At 41.0% G+C, this 12013-nt stretch overlaps 1 long non-coding RNA gene across 2 annotated transcripts; it reads left to right on the forward strand.

Moving 5' to 3' along the window:
• Positions 1–2135: 2135 nt before the first annotated feature.
• On the forward strand, positions 2136–5503 carry LOC149913079 (uncharacterized). 2 transcript variants are annotated; one of them, XR_016462068.1, is made up of 3 exons: positions 2136–2180; positions 3048–3128; positions 4451–5503. It is a non-coding gene; the product is annotated as an uncharacterized LOC149913079 (long non-coding RNA). The 2 variants fall into 2 exon arrangements; XR_016462067.1 differs by having other exon boundaries at positions 2149–2202.
• Positions 5504–12013: the final 6510 nt, after the last annotated feature.

Here is a 12013-nt window from a genome sequence, read left to right on the forward strand (position 1 = left end):
CACAATGATGGGACTTTTCTAGAAAACAGGGAAAGGAAGCAGCAAAGATCAAATAAATTATTGACCATCAATTTTTTGTTTGGCTTTTATTTGGAAAACAGAGCAGTTGTTTAATGTAAAACATCATCCAAGACTGAAGAACCTTCATCTTCTCCTCATCTTTATCCTCATTGTCATCTTCATCCTCATCTTCATTCACCTCCACCTTCAGCTTCATCTTCACCCTCTTTCAAGAAGTAATAGGATTTTTCCAGATGGGGAATTCTAGGTGCCCGGCAGAGGTATCACCTGCTCAGCTTGCTGTTGCTCTCTCTGAACAGTTGAGGGAGCACCAGGAAGTAACACTGATTAACTGAAGGCAGCAGGAGGCTGCCTCCCAGCCAGAGCAGTTCCGGAGGGGTTTTAGTCCGTGGGATCCTTCAGAGCAAATCCTTGGAGCCTGGGGGATGGTTAACCGCATGTCAGATAGCACTGTCCAAACACTTACTGAACATGTTGTCATGCCCATCCAAGAATGATGCCCAATCCTTCTTTTGTCTCCGTGCAGCATCATGGCTCTATTATTCACTGGGATCATAACATCAAGTAAAGTAATACAGCTGACTTTGCTTTCACCTTCTTGCACTTCTGGCAATATTAGATAAAATGACTTCAATCTTTTTTCTACCACTCTACCTGCAAACTGTTTTTATGGCTTACATGCAGGCGTGTGATTTCTTTTCTGTTCATATTAGCCCTTAAGTAAGACGTATTTTATCGAAGACCGTGAGTTTGGCTGCAGCTATTCGGAGTCACTCAGTGGTAAGATATTACCTTGTGGATGAGCAGTTCTGCAGTGGAGACAGGATGAGACGATCAAGTCTTGCAAATATCCCACTGTCGTACCCCTTCCCACACAGCTGTGGAGGTAGAATCAAGGTAGCCATAGAAAAAAAAAATCTAAGTGTACAGTGTCTTGTGATATTCTGGGGCCTCCAAGACTATATGAAATCCAATGGGAAATGGGAAGAGAGCTGCCCAGAACATTTGCATCCAAAATGAAATTGTTGTGAAAAAGGAAATCTTGCTCTGTTTCCAAAGTGTCAGACATGAGGTGATCCTTCCTCCCCTCACTGAGGATAAGACTGATGTGATCTCACAGAGGAGGGAAAAATCACCACATCTTTTGCTTTGAATGCAGCTCCTCTGAGATTTTACACTTCAATAGGTTTTTCCAGGCTGGAAATTGAGGAATCAAGATTATGACAAAAACATGTGAGGAAAAAGGCAGCATCATCATAGGCTGTTCTTTACTTTCTGGCAGCTGAGCACAGGAAGTCAAGTCACAAAGCGAATTGTCATCCCTGCCTTATATGATATGAGAAGAATGGTGTCTACATGGGAGTATCATCCTCACTGTCATATAGGAAAATGCATTAGAAGAAAATAGTGGGGAAAGGTCTGGAGCAGATCTAGTTATTTTATTTCTTTCAGCCTTCAGTAGTTCAGCCTATAGCTACATATAAATGGTCCTCTATTTAGACAGCAAAGGACACCCATCCAGTCCCTATATGACTCCACTGCCAAAGTTCTGTCTGCCAGAGAATGTCAAAGATACACAGATATATGTAGGGTTGTTAACAAAACTGCCTGGTGTTTGTTGGCCTCAACTTCAGAGCTTGCTGAATACTTTTTGCAGAAAGATTAAAAAAAAAAATGCAATACTTTATTGTTGTTTTTTCTTTTTTCTCTGAAAAAAATCTTGTGTTATTCACAAGATACAGAGCTGAGGAGCACACCAGCAAGTTGCGTGATTGATAGATTTTTTTTTGGAGCTTCAACTACAGTCAGATGAAGCAAGTGGTGTTGTATATCCTGTTGAATATGAAGAAATCTTAAGAATCTTAAGCCCAGCACTAAAAAAAAAAAAAAAAAGCACACACTTTCTGTGCTATTTTTCCTTTTTCAAAGTTGTGTACTGATTTTATTGAGCTTTCCCAAGAGACCTCTGTATTATTTTTCCCCCTCTGTTGCCCCATGCAGACTGACATTTAACACGTTTTGATGTTGCTGTTCTGTTTGGCACTGGCAAAAGGCAGAGGTGGGTGTGCCCAGCTGAGATGGGACTTTCCAAAGATGTCACAATTGATTGAACTGTGACAGAGCAGGCAGGAAGGCAGCAGTTTCCTCATGCAAGCAGAGTAGGCAATCATATTTTAAAAGGTGGTGAGCCCCAGACATGAGAAGGCAGTTCCTATTACATGAGATTACCACAGGTTTTGCAGATGACAAGGAACCTTGACAACTGGCCATCTTGCATCTAATACATTTTAAATTAAAAATCCATTGTGAAAACATGCCCTGAAATTAATGACCTTTGTATGCCCAGCATTTTATCTTACCACTTGTAATGCAATAGAAGAGGATCAGATAAACACAGGGGTAACCTCTGCCAAAATTGATAATGTAAAACATCGCTAGTATCATCTGTCTCTCCTTTGGGGAGTGTACAAAAGACATAAAAATGAACAATTCATGCCTAAACAAAGAGGAACCTGAAAGCAGTACGTGTCAGATGTTTACTCTAGGTCATTATTAGGAGGTTGAGTGGATTTGCTTATAAACACAGCTTACCTTGTGGGTCAGGAAATGTGAGAGATAAAGTGTTTTCAGAAAGAAGACCTCTCTTTTGAAGGCACAGTGTTACTTTTTCTGGCATGGATGATAAGTTACAGATAATGTTTTTTATGGGACATGAAACACCGTCTCATGAGCAGTGTAAAATATAACGTGCTGTAGAAACAATGCTTTTTCTTTCCACTTTGTGCAAATGCCATTTTTCATTACACAGTGAATCTGAGCTTGCTTGGGATTGGAATGAGATCAGAAAAGCACCCTATGATAGATATATATGCAAATCTCTGATGTGCTAAAAAAAGATCTACGTGAGACCACTGCAAGGTGCTCCTTTGGTACTTTTCACTTAAATCTAAGTTTGAAAAATAGGATCTTTCAATAATGTCTCATCTTTTTATGCTATCCATTTTAACTACTCTTATTCATTGCAGAGTTTACTCCCAGTCCAACCAGAGGCAGCAGAAGAAAAAGCACCTACATAAACAGAAAGAGCCTTGGGGTTTCAGTAATAGGTACAGAGCGTGCGTGCCATAATCATTCTTTTGATTTGTGTTCAGATATGTTTTCTACTTGCCTTGTAAAGAATGCATGCTTTCCCCCTGGATTGCAAATAATCTGGATCTGGGTAAAACCATTACAAAGTGCCCTTCAAAACACTGAACCTGCATCTGAAATGAATGTGTGGTGGAAAATCTAAACACAAGGATTAAAACACTTTGGTGAAAGAGAATTAAACACAGAGGAGTTGGAGAATGGCGAATACCTTGCTGCGGATTTTCTTTATTCTGTCTCTTTTCTGACTTCTCAGCCCTTACTTTGCAGTGAGTAACCACTACCTATGAGCATGAGGATGCAGTATCTATCTAATTAACAAAACAAAGCCAGCGCACACCAATAAAACCCCTCCAGAGAGGAAACCTGTTTCCTGGCAGCCTCTCATAAATTATGAGGCTGTTTCCAGAGTGACAGCATTCTGTCCTACCTGTGCTGCACCATCTCTTAGGCATCCCCAGCCACACAGAGCACTTTACTCGTTCTCTTTCTGGGAACGCTAAATAGAGTTTCACCCACTGCAGCAGGCTCTATGCAAATAATGCCAGCACTCACAGCCCTGCATCCTGGGAAATGCTCATAGCTTTCTGATTCCCCTATACTGTGGGCATCCTGCATGGGATAGCTAACAGGGAGCAGAATTTTCATTCCACAAACCATCCAGAATCTTGTTGTCATCTTTCTCAGAACATAAAAATCCATGTAGAGGCTGAAAGCCACTCTACTAATTATCCTTTATTTTTTACACAAGTTCATGTTAGAAAAGTTCATGGCAGTAAACAGATTTCTTTCCAAAGGAGCTGATGCTCAGGAGAAGTGGCCGCCCCTGTGCACACCGAGTTCATTGTTGTGCTCAGCATTTTGCCATTCATACCATGGCTTGTGCAACCACTGCATGAATACCAATCAAGGCGTATCATGCTGTCACGTTGCTGTAAATATTCAAGTGAACTGAAATGAGGTGATTAAGATGGTTGCTTGGCAAATACTCATTATTTCTTGACAGATATTCTTGCTAAGTGATCTTGCAGTGAATGTAAGCATCTGAGTTAAAGGCACAGGAGGTTGAAAGCAGAAACAGCATGGCTAGGTTCGACAGCATTGGATGTTGCAGTAGATGCGGCTTGGGGGTATCTTCATATTGTGTGGAGAAACTTGTAGCTGTAGTTGATGACCAAGACTTGGCAATGGTGTGTAGCTAGTAAGTGATGGAACATTATTTTCTTATTAAATCTATTCACTGGACATATAAACAAATAAATGTTATGATCTTGCTTTCCAGACTCATGTTCTAGGGAAGAGATGGACAGGCACCATGCTTTGAAGACTCATCTCAATGTCACAGGACCTATGGAAACCCTCCCTCTTTTCAGTTTTCCTGTGCAAACAGCAACACACAAGCCACTTCAAGTGCTATGAGGGCCCCAATAGATGGGCCCTGTACAGCTCATCCCTGAGCACAGTGAGGTGAGCTTTCATCCCAAGGGCATTTTCGATATCTGATGCGCGTCCTTAGTACATGTGTATGCACATCCACAGGAACATGTGAAGATCCTGGCATCTTGTCATGAGATAACAAATGGAGGATGCCACTAGATCTGTCTCCATGTCCTTTGTGTTCAGTGTTGAAGTCCCATGCAGTGGACCATGCACTATGTCATCCACTGTCCTGGAATCCGATGCCTGCTCAACCTGGAAACCAGACACAACTACTTGCTTCCTACAACCTGGAGAAGACTCAGAAGGGACCTCATTGATGTCTATAAATACCTGATAGGAGGGTGCAGAGAGAACAGAGTCAGGCTCTGTCAGTGGCGCCCACTGCCAATGACAAGAGAGAATGAGCACAGACTGAAATACAGGAGGTTCCTAAGAACATCAGGAGCACGTCTGTGCTGTGCAGGTGAAAGAGAACTGACACAGGTACTGTGTGGGAGGCCGTGGGATCTCTTCCTTGAAGATCTCCAAAAGCCACCTAAGTGTGGGCCTGGGCATCCTGCTCTGGGTGTCACTGCTGGAGCAGGGGTTGGACCAGGTGCACCCAGAGTTTCCTGCCAGCCTCAGTTCTTCTGGAATTCTGAACTCCTTTGAAAATTATTCAAACACATGGGAGAGGAGAGCCAGGCTAATGAACCTGCTTAGCTGAAAAATAATGTGAATGTGTTCTATATAGTGCACATCAAGACAATACGTAAAGGACCAGCATGTCACAAAAAAAGTGCAGATTTTGAGTCTGTGTCAAACACTGGATTTCCATAGGATTCCTGTGGAATTCCCAAGGACTTCTGTGGAAACCTTCTTACAATTTAAAGGGTTAGAAAAGATTTTGTCCTGGCAAAACTTACCTCATGTAGAATAAATGATTCTGTTACTTTTATGATTCAGATAGATATCTGATCTAGCATACACTTTTCTTTCTGAGTTCATTCACCAGTAAAGTCATAATCTTGTGACTGTAATAATCACTCTTCCGCAAAGAGATGACACATATCCACCTTTGCTTTTTCACAACTGGATGCAGTAGAGGGGAAGATGAGATGAAATAAACAGAAGATGGTGACACACACAATCTCAATCCCTGCTGCTAATACCCTTTTCTTCTTTTGATTTCCCTGGCTGTTGATAACATCTACAGCCCTCCTGAGCCTAACACTTTTCAGCTCTTCTCCTTTCCCCCTACATTAAGGCTCTCCTGTTTCTCTCTGTCATTCACCAAAGTTCAGTTCTTGCTGTCCCTCAGGAGCTCTATTTAGGACGGTTTTTTTCTATGTTCCCTTCTATTTGTATTTGTTCCTCTGTTACAAAGTGCATCATGCTTATCAATGGATTTCATTATCACAGAATCACAGAATTGTAGGGACTGGAAGGGACCTCTAGAAATCTTGAGTGCAGCCCAGTGCAAAGTAGGCTCCCTGCAACAGGGAGGCATCCAGATAAGTCTTGAATATCTCCAGAGAAGGAGAATCCACAATTCCCCTGGGCAACCTCTTCCAGTGCTCTGTCACCCTCACTGTGAAGAAGTTCTCATGCGTATGATGTGGAACTTTCTATGCTCCAGTTTATGGCCATTTCCCTTTATCCTGATCCCACTGGTCGCTGTGGTTGGCCATGTCCCTTTGACTCCCACACTTATTTACAAACATTAATAAGATCCCTTCCCAGTCTTCTTTTCTCAAGGCTGAACAAACCCAGGTCATCCAGCCTTTCCTCATAGGGGAGATGATCCAGGCCCGTTATCTTCTTCATGGCCCTCTGCTGGACTCTTTCCTGCAGATCCCTGCCTTTTTTTGTACCGGGGAGCCCAGAACTGGATACAGCACTCCAGGGGAGGCCTGACCAGGGCAGAGTAGAGGGAAAGGATAACCTCCTCTGAACGGCTGGCCACGCTCCTTTTAATGCACACCAGGATTCTACTGGCCTTCTTGGCCACCAAGGCACATTGCTGGCTCATGACCAACATGTCATCCACAAAGACCCCCACACCCTTCTCCACATAGCTCCTATCCAGCAGGTCTTGTCCCAGCCTGTACTGGTACTTGTGGTTATTCTTTCCCACATGCAAGACTCTTTTGACATTTGGTTTTGTTGAATCTCATCTGGTTTTTTGCTGCCCAGCTCTCCAGTCTGTCTGGGTCTTGCTGAATGGCAGCACAGCCTTCGTGTGTGTCAACCACTCCTACCAGTTTTCTATCATCAGCATACTTGCTGAGGGTGGCCACTATCACCTCATCAAGGTTGTCGATGAAGATGTTGAACAAGACTGGACTCGGCACCAACCCCTGGTAAGCACCACTAGTCAACCAGACTCCAACCAGACTGCACTGCCAATCACCCGCCTCTGAGCTCTGCCAGTCAGCCAGTTCTCAATCTGAGAACCTTACCGTCCACTCATCTATCCCACACTTTCTCAGCTTTTTATCAGGGTGTCCTGGGAGACAGTATCAAAAGCCTTGCTGAAGTCAAGGTAAATGACATCCACTGCTCTCCCCCCATCTACGCAGCTGGTGATCACAGCCATCACAGAAGGCTGTGAGATGGGTTGAGCATGATTTTCCCTTGGTGAATCCATGCTGAATATTCCCCACAACCTTCTTCTCTTCCAGCTGCTTGGAGATAGCATCATTATACTTATATGACTACTAAGTCTTGAAGACAAGGCCTAGATTCATCAGCTTGACATGACATTTCCCCTTGTCCTATTCTCACTGTTGCTCCCCAGTCTCACTCCTACAGAAATCCCACACTGTTAGGTCTTATGTTTGGCTTCCAAATATAATCTTTACTTTTATTCAAAAAATACATTGTTGAAATAGAAATGCACATGAAATAACCTTGCACTGGCTTGGCCATTTGTCCCTAAAGCAACATGTCAGAGGTTGGTGGGGATGGCAGTGCTGGCGGGGGTACAGAAAGCCCATGGCGCAGCCCAGAGCAGATGCATCAGAGTGAGGATTTAGGACAAGCCAAAAAAAGGCTTTGAGATTTGGTGCCTCATCCTGTTTACTTTAATATGCAATGGGATTCCTGACACTTACTCAGAGAGAAACTGGGCCAAGTTTTGCACACTTTTAAATTTATTTCAAGTTCTTGTTGCCATTAATATTCTTTTGCCATGCTTCTACATGTCAGGATTTAAAGTTGTTTTCATTAGGTATTATTCAGTAGATTTTATGCTATCTTCTATTTCATACAAAATTAAATTTTGCTATTCTGTAAAAATATGTATTCATAGGAATCTTTGTCACTTTCTCTTCTAAAGGAGTCAAGCACAAACTTCAGCAAGCTTTTAAAATTCTATCTGCTAAAAAATAAGCTAGTAATATGAAATTCCTCCCACATACTCCCACTCTAATGTATCTCTGAAATTTATTTATCTTAGTCACAGCCTTATGAGCATGAACAGAAAGTGGCAAACATTTCTGAGTGTAAGACTGTGTCTAAACTATGAAAGAAGTTTTTACAACTGAAAAGGTATAATTTCCAGTCAGCATTCAGGTTATACACTGTGACAGTAAAATACGGATACCAGAAAAGTTTTTTTTTTGTTTCACACTTTACTTGAAGTTACTTCTTTTTGTTAATTATAACCTAATATTACAGTTTACTGAGTGCTTTTGACCTGCACTGAAATCACTGGAAGCTGAATGTTGTCAGGACTTTCTAGAACATATTCACTGACTCACAGTGTTAAGCCCTTCAAGGAACAAATAATTTCCAATTGGCAACATTGCTCACTTTGGATAATTTTCTGCTGGTATTCAAGTCAAAGGGAGTTTTTCACTGCCTTCAGTGATAACTGGATAGTGTCTTCTGAAAACAGTAACAAATTCATAAGGGACACAGAGAAGGAGTGCTCTTAAGTATGTTCTGGCATTTCATGAAAAACCTGAATAAAAGTGAGTAAAAATGATTAAGAAATATCCAAATTAAATGGGCTGGTTCAACACTGGCTAATTCCACTAGAATACATTGGATTTTTCTAGAAACATTCACTATTTTTCTTGAGGGATTGAGGTATTAATGATAACATGTTTTAATCATTTTTTGAAGGGGCATAAATAGGTTAAGGGTTAAGAAATGTCCAAAACAAAAGTTGAACTGTCCAGGGAAGAAGTCTGTCCACAGAAATATTGCACAGTCCCATATGTTTTGGAAAAGATCCAAGAACTATGTGTTCTGGAAAGAGATGATGCACCAGTAAAGTTCATCCCTGGTCAGGTATTCCCTAAACTCTAGAAATGCATAATTTGAGATTACAAAACTAAGTCACAGGCATGTTCAGTATTTACAGATGCCATTTAAGAGGCATGATGTAAGAGGCAATGAACTTACTACATTGTGTTGTTCCATATTACTACATATGATAAAAATGAATGGACTTTTTTCCACACTAAATGGCAGCGTTCCTTACACCTTTCACCAATGCTGGACCAGAGAACCAGGCCTTTTTAGATCAGCGTACTAGTACTGGTCTGAAAGGTGAAACAAATTACCATATGTCTAACTTAGAAATCTATTTTAAAAAAAAGCAATTCTTCTTTGTTTATAATTATCATACTGAAGACTGTTCCACAGTTGAGTGACAATATAAAAAGTAACATCAGTCTGGGGGAGCTATATACCAAAAGTACATTTGTATCTTTTCTGTTGACTTACGAGTCAGTTAAAGAAATGTAAGTCACACTGCTCTCACTTACCTCAAGTCTACATCAGCATGACTCTGCTGAGTTAACTCCAAAGCATCTGTCCTGAGAAAGGGTGCTGGTCATAGACAAAATGTGAAAGAGTATCTTGAGAGAGTTTAGAAAGACTCTTCATAGAACTGCAGATATCTCTTCAAACTGAACAATTTGTACTCTGAACATTATTTTTGCAGAATAAAAATATAGAAATTTACTTCAAAAACAGGTAAGCAAAACTAATCCCTCCTCAACAACATCCCAAAATGTAGGTTTCCTTCAGCCATCCATCATACTGTAATCAAAGTCTTAAAAAACCAAAAACAACAACAAAAAAACTTGTCTAAGCAACTATATTTTGGTCCCAGTGATAGTTTTATCAAAAAAAAAAAATGTTACCACTTCCCTAGGCATGTTCTTTGATCAGCTCCAAGATATTTTTAATTCCCTTTCAGGAAGGCACATCTGATTTTTCATACATTTTTTGACGGGCTACACCTGGAGTTAGGAAAATATGTCAGACCGGAGATCCATAAAGCCAGGGGAGGAAGGAACACAATTAGGGGTCTAATGGAGGCTTTAGAGGATTTTGTTTACGAAGGAGCTTCTGCTCCCACGTGACATCTTTTTTCTTTCTCCAAGTGCACAACTTCACCAGTCAGATCAACCTCCTATAAAGATTCCCTGAGTTCTCCAGCAAGTGGCTGAGAGCTCCAGCAGTTTCTGATTGCCCCTTCAATAGATTCTGACTATGGTGGAGGTGTTCCTCATCATGCAACATCTTCACAGAGAAGGCCACATAAATGTGTTTCATCACTTAAGGGAACTGCATGGAGTTATGTCAAAGGTGGATCAGGTTGGGTATTAGGAAAAGGTTCTTTGCCAGGTTGTGGTCAGGCCCTGGAACAGGCTGCACAGGGCAGTGGTCACAGCCCCAAGCTGCTGGAATTCAAGGAGTGCTTGGACAGTGCTCTTAGAAATAGGGCTGGATTGCAGGTGATCCTGTGTGGAGCCAAGCATTGAACCCAAATATTCTTGAGGGTCTCTTCCAACTTAGGATATTTAATTGATTCTATGAGAATGACTTTATACTGCTGAGCACTACATCCATTCATTTGTCCTATCCTGTTGGAATGACTCAGACTAGTAGGTCACATAAAAAATAATTTGTCAGCTTTCCAGAAAGCTGTAGCCATTTTCTATACCATCTTCTACACTGCATTTTTGGTAAACAGACCATCCCCTTTGGCAGTTTGGTTTTGCTGTAACTGTTAGGATTGTTTCCTCCCACAGTCCTCTGTATCTTAGGCTAAAATAGCCCGTATGGTTTGTACATTTCCTTTCTATACTCCTGGTCAATTTTAGTGATCTCTGGACTTTCTACCACTGAATGACTCATATGCTTTCCAAAAGACCTTACCCAACATGGGACGCAGCCATACAGTTGTCCAGGCAGCTCAGGTTCACAGGGGCTGAACAGAATGAAACAATTTCTTGCACATCCTATATTTCTGTTTAAACTCCTGTAGCTTTTGCTGGCTTTGCAATTATTTCTTCTTCCTCAGCTCATGACTCACAACAGTCCCAGATGCTTTCATGAAGAACCTGTATTTTGCCAGCTGTTATCTATTCTATGTTTATTTGATGAAGCTTTCCCAAGAATAGCACCTTGTGTTTTACACTGTTGATATATTACTTTTTAGAACTTCTTTTCCAACTGTCAGGACAATTTTCCAATTATCTGTAGTTATTCTCAATGACTGAGCTTTTGAAAATCTGTAAGTACATTACTTTTCCACATATAGCTTGATATTGAAAATATTGACTAGAAGAGGGCCAAGGACAAACTCCAGAGCAGGTTGTAAAAGATACTGAGACTTCATCTGATAGCCCTTGTGTTATCCTGTGAGGGGCACTGAACCTAGCAAGTGTGAAAATATCTGATTTACCTGCAAAATCTGATCTACCCGCAACAATCAGCATCTGTTTGCACTGATGATTGAGAAACTGTCCTACAAAGGAGCCTGCTAATATTAACACTGTAGTTTGATTATCATCAGTGGATACTGTGATAGACCTGTGCTAAGTGCTGTTAGATTACGTTGACATGAAGGCAGTACAAAAATATCTCAGTTTAAAGAATCAGAATATGAGCTAAGAAGCTGACAGATAAATTATCAGAATACTGTCTTCACACTGATAAACTTTTGAACTTTCACTGAACTTGCATATTAAGAATAGGCAGTTTTTCCAAGGGGAAAATTCACTAGACAACCCACAATTTTTCTTTCACACATTTAGGGAAGATGTTCGATCGGGTAAGGAAATAATAGTAATTTGTGTCTTTGATAATTGAGAAGGATTATAGTTCTATACACAGAAAGAAATAACCGTCACCTGCTCTCTGAGTCACAGTCTCATTAAAGATGTAAATACCACCTTAACTAGAAGAAGCCTCAATATTTTGGGTCAAGATATGAAGGCAGCTTCTATCTCTTTTGTGAAATGAAAACATCACAATCAGCCTGTTAGTCTCTCAATCCTGCCTTAAGACTTGGCAAAAAATTACTAAATCCTTGCATTCTTTTCCCTAAAATGAGACAGTTATTTACCCCTGTGCAAGAAGACGCAGACTCTAGGGACTACTGTCCTATTTGTTATAAACC

The sequence above is a fragment of the Phasianus colchicus genome, chromosome Z (genome assembly GCF_987193195.1).
Source record: "Phasianus colchicus chromosome Z, bPhaCol1.hap1.1, whole genome shotgun sequence".
Taxonomy (NCBI): Eukaryota; Metazoa; Chordata; class Aves; order Galliformes; family Phasianidae; genus Phasianus; species Phasianus colchicus.